The sequence below is a fragment of the Lepeophtheirus salmonis genome, chromosome 10 (assembly GCF_016086655.4).
Source record: "Lepeophtheirus salmonis chromosome 10, UVic_Lsal_1.4, whole genome shotgun sequence".
Taxonomy (NCBI): Eukaryota; Metazoa; Arthropoda; class Copepoda; order Siphonostomatoida; family Caligidae; genus Lepeophtheirus; species Lepeophtheirus salmonis.
Genome location: NC_052140.2, coordinates 5434000 through 5439566, shown reverse-complemented (window position 1 = coordinate 5439566; position 5567 = coordinate 5434000).

The following is a 5567-nucleotide window of genomic DNA, read 5'->3' as shown; positions in this document are numbered from 1 at the left end:
CATATTGAAAAGTTTTTGTTGATCATTGAAACAGTGATTAGTTCTTAATGTAGTAGACTCTGAAATATCCAATATCCCCGGCCCCTCGACAACTGGACGTCATAAATGTTTGAGCTTTTATATGGTAAAAAGAGGACCTCACCCTTCGAAAAAAGGAGAGTTAAGTGAACCTACTATAGTTGGGCCGAAGAGAATGAGAAAATACAGTTAAATACTATTAAGTAGACAAGTCTTTGTAACTTGTGCCAAATTTCAGAATCAATGCATATATTAGAAAATGTCTAACTTACTTTTGATCACAGACTTGTCACTATGGCCCTCTATGGCTGGTCCAGTCAGGAAAAATGGGATATCAGTGAGAAAATTTGATACATGTCAGGAGAATTTGTGATATCAGGGGATTCCGCAGGATTATATATGTATATTTTTTTGTTTGGAAGGTGGCTTGGTTTTTGAAGAAGATTTCAAAAATCCATAGCCAGTCAAAAAATATTTCCAAAATTAAATTTTTTGAAAAAAAAATTCAAATATTTTTGGCAAAAATTGAAACAATCCATAGCAATTCACAAAAAAATTCAAAAATTGAGAGTCATTTACAAAAAATTCTAAGATCCACAGCTACTTCCCAAAAATTTTCTTTTTTAGGAAAGAAATTCAAAATAAATTTGTACCCCTATTTCCCTCTAAAATCTTTTCATCCTGAGCAAAAAAGTTTGTAGTAAAAACTAAAAATTCCTTAATTTAGGAGGTGCGCTACAGCCACTCCATCCCACCCACTGTATAATCCCATGGATATTTTGCGCAAAAGGCAGCGGCTGTAAATATTTAGTAATGAGGAACAAATGTACTTTATAGAGAAAACATCATCCAAGAAATATATATTTCTTAAAAAAATGTCAACCCTTTTTAGACTATTTTTTTACACCCTCCCAACGAAAAAAAATCCTAAGGACGGTCCTCTTTTCTCATCACAATGGTTGATTATTTCTAAAGTAGTTACAGCGTCAAAGTGTACTGTTTTTGTTTTTTTCCCAATGACTTCATTATTCATTGTCTTTATTCCTGTACAATTATAATACGTAGATATTTTATTAATCAGTGATGAGAATAATATGATTTACCAGTATGCTAAAAGAAAAGAAACCGTAAATGAACGAGGTGACCCTGACAATTTGAAGGATGCTTGAGAGAAGAGCAGGATAGCTATCATATAGTTTATACTATTTGATCAGCTGTAAACAGTCGTGAAGGAAGGAAATAGACACAAAATCTGCACCTTATTTAGCAAGGCCATATAGGGTAGAATTATTCCAATGCAAATCCTCAATTCTACTCCGAGTCCACCTAGAAGTTAAGCTTATAACTTGTTATGAAAACCGGGTGTATTTTGGGTATATTTATAAAAAAAGAAACCGAACATGGATAATCCACACATTTTGAAGAATGTGTTGGAGGAGAGCGGATAACTGTGTTTAGCTGTTATAACAATTAATTAGATCAGCTACAATCAGCTGTGACAGGCGAGGAGAAGGAAATAAACAAGGGTTTTTTAAAGATTTATTCCTATGTCGATCCTTAATTATATTCGAGTCCAACAAGGACTGACAGTTATAACTAGTGATGAAAATTGGGTTTATTTTGGGCATATTTATAAGCCAGAATAAACCGAAAATAAATATGAGAACCCCACAATTTGATCAAATTTTTTGAGCAGCTTAGATGTCGTAACGTTCCATTAGATCAGCTACAATTAGCTGTGATTGGGAGGAGGGGTAGAAATAGATAAAAAATGGCATTGGTGAGATTTACTCCTATGTCAATTCTCAATTCTACTCGAGACCAACAAGTATTTACCGTTATAATTTTTCAATCAATCTTCAAAGTTACCCTCCGTTTTTCATAAGACCATGCACTAGTTATTACTAAAGGACCCATGAGTCATTTAGTGAGGGAAAGTGTGGACACTCAGTAGATGAAGAACATGTTTTTTCTTTGTATTTGCTGATTGACTTAAAATTGTCCGCTGGCATAAGGTCTATTGTAAAAGTCTTGAAGGCAATTTATGTACTACTTTGTGGGCTTGATTTAATTATTTATCATAGTTAGCCAATACTTATCAACTGGAATATATTTTTCATAATGGTAACTTATAGTGTATTGTAATAATAATTAAACAACTTCGAGTAAAAAGTCTCCTGGCTTATCGCCCATGAAAATGGTTAATTTTCCAAAAGACATCAATGGAAGGAAGTTGCGGATGAATGCCATCAAACGTGCAAATTGGACTCTTGTTAAAGACTCTAGAGTTTGCCAAGTAATATAATCAATCAACTATTTTGTACTACTTGAGGGATGGCAAAATTAAATGAATTGATTTTTTTAGGATGTCACTGGGGGTCCATATTCAAATTATTCATAATTAAATTTCTTGCTTTGGGATTACATTGAAGAATCAATGTTTCTGTGGAAGTCTCCTGAAAGACAGTGAAACTTGGTATATAATGCATCTTTTCTTCAAGAACTAACTCCTTAGCTCCAAGAAGGTACTGTTTTAGCTGAAGAAAAAACTGATATTTTATATTTTAGTGCTAGCTATTTTTTAAACAAATTAAGACATATCAGTCTGTTGGTCGGACGGTCTTAGGTTTCTTATTTTGGAATATTCGCCCATATTTCAAACTCCTTGATCTAAAATCTTTATCACACTGTATAAAAAAAGTCTTCAAAAATACACCCATTACCCACTAGAAGCAATTTCGTAACCTTATTAAAACTCAAAAATTTAATGATTCTATGAATATAACCAAAATCCTTCAAGATCTAATTGCAAAAGAAACAACAATCATATCCTTGCCCAATTGTTAAAATATTAAGAAAAAAAAATCAAAAATATTGCCAAGTTCGTGTTAAGATGCACGCAAAACTTTATCGAAAGAGATGCACAGAAAAACAAGGAATGAGGAACAATGTTCGGGCTAGTAAAAGTGCAAGTAAGCATAAATTTGTGCAACATATCTCTTGACTATTAGCAACATTTAATTATAATTAATTATTTAAATGTATTATTTCCTAAAAAAAATTATTTAAGCTTACAGTGTAAAATTCACTCATGTATTTAATATTTAAAAAGTAAATTAGGTTCTTTTTGAACTTTATATTTATTTAAAAAAATTTAATTTTTAATTGAATTCTTTAATAAAGATAATGAAACAAAAAATAAACAGCTATTTATTCAAAATAACCATTTTAAATCATGAATCATGAGAGAATAACAACCATATATCAGTCGGTGCAATAGCTTTAGGTTATTTCTTATTCTTATATTTTGGTTGTTGTAGAATTTTTGTGTGTCCGTTCTTTCCCTCGAGTCCTTTAGTTATTACTATAGATGGAAATAATATTATCCATCGGTATGATTAAAAAGAGAAACGAAAATGAACGTGATGACATTGACAATTTGAAGAATGTTTGGGAAAAGAGCAGCTTAGCTGTCATGACGTTGTTATTAGATCAGCTGTAAACGACCGTGAAAGGACGGAAATAAAGACAAAGCCCACTCCTTATATAGCAACAACATATAGCCAAGGTTGTGCCCGGTTCAGGTTCAATGGTTCTATCGGTCTCGGTTCTTTCATTTCAACGGGTTCGGTTTAGCTTTATCGGTCTCTTAAAACAACGTGCGTCACACGAAAATTCTACTCTAGGAAATAGTATTACATACAAACAGGGCCGGAGCTACCTTATACGAAGAGTGGGTAGAACACCATGTTCCCACAGGGCCCCTGAAAACTCGTATAAAGGGGAGGGGACCTCAGTTTAAAATGTATTATTGTAGAAGGGAGCTTGGCGTAGTGAAGTTTGTGAAACTGGGAGTTAAGAAATATTATTGTTATCATATTATTGGGCACTGCCAAGCTTAGTAGCGGACCTGGATCCATAATCTACCCCATCCCTTCCCTCTTATATTTACACTATCTTGTGCCTAAAACCCCTTTTTTATATCCATAAGAAGTCCTTCCTTAGCTATTTGGAACTAAGGTACAACTGTATCACCCTAGCAACGTTAAAATATCATTGGAAAACGGCTTTGTGCAATTGCACAAAAAAACAAAAAAAAAAAATCAGAAAATTGACTGATTCATTAAAGTTAATTTATTTTTTGAAATATATATTTTCTTTTCTTTATATGTCCTATCGTAACACAAGAACCGAGCCCTATAAGCAATATATTGTGGTCTCGGTTCGACTTTGTCGGTTCTGGTTCTACCGATTCAATAACTGGAGCCGCTTGAACTGCAAGGCTGCTAAGGGCACAACCTTGCATATAGGTTAGAATTACTCCGATGCCAATCCTTAATTTTACTCCGCCTCAAACAATGACTTACCCCTATAACTCCGCAACAAATCCACTGAGTCACTTTTCATCTTTCACGCTAGTGATTCCTTTATACTTATTGTTCTCTCTTAAAGAATCGCGATAATAGCTTTGGAGAATGAATAAAGACTTTGTCAGGTTGCAACTACATGATTATGATATTTTTTCATAACTATGTAGAGAAGGACCAATAAAGAATGTGTTCAAATTATATTTTTTGAACTACTGCTAACATCCTTTTTTTACCTATTTAGACGCGTGATTCATTCAACAAACACATTTAACATATAATATAAGAAGATAAGGGGAACTGATTAACGATCCTACAACATATATTATGCAAGAAAAAGTAAGTATTCTGCACAAAAATAATAGAATAATAAAGTATAAGAAATAATATTTGACCCAGTTACTTAAACGATTCATTAAATTCATAATAATTGAATTTCAATGCTACTTTTGGTGATAACTGATGAGTTGAGTAATATGCTCTATGTTGACCTTCAGTAACCCCTCAAGCTAATAATAATACTATTTGTGTTGCTTTTGAGTAGTACTTGAACTATAAGAAAACTCGACTTTACTAGAGGTAAGTAACAATACTCTGAAAATTCATTGAACTACCCAGACATATTATTGAAAAAACTCGAACTTGAATGATCAAAACTCAAAATACTTGAGTATACATTGGTAACCCTGACAATTTGAAGAATGCTTCTTAACCTGACCAGGTTCAAAAGAGGCACCCCTGTATAATTTCATTCCCCTAGGTCCAATGGCGTGGACACCTGTAAACGACACACAAACAGACACAAATTCCGTATATATACAGATTATACATTATGGGGAATGACTAATTAATTTTTAATGCATATTTTGTAGTACAAAAATAGAAGAATAAATCCCATGTGATGAATGCTTATTGAATCGTTCAAATAATGTACTTCGAGGAGGCCTAAGGTATTTTTCTTGTACATATTATGGTATGTATTATATAGAATGAATCAAGATGTTCTGATAAACGATTCATAATTTATTAAAATACAAGTATTTTTGATGAAATGAGTGGTTTAACAATAAGAATTAAGAAGTAACTATGAAGATGAAGGAATCAGACAGAGAAAGGGAGAGAGAGATAAAAAGACAAAGAGAGAGAGAATAGAAGAAAAGTATCGCAGTACTACTGAGTGCT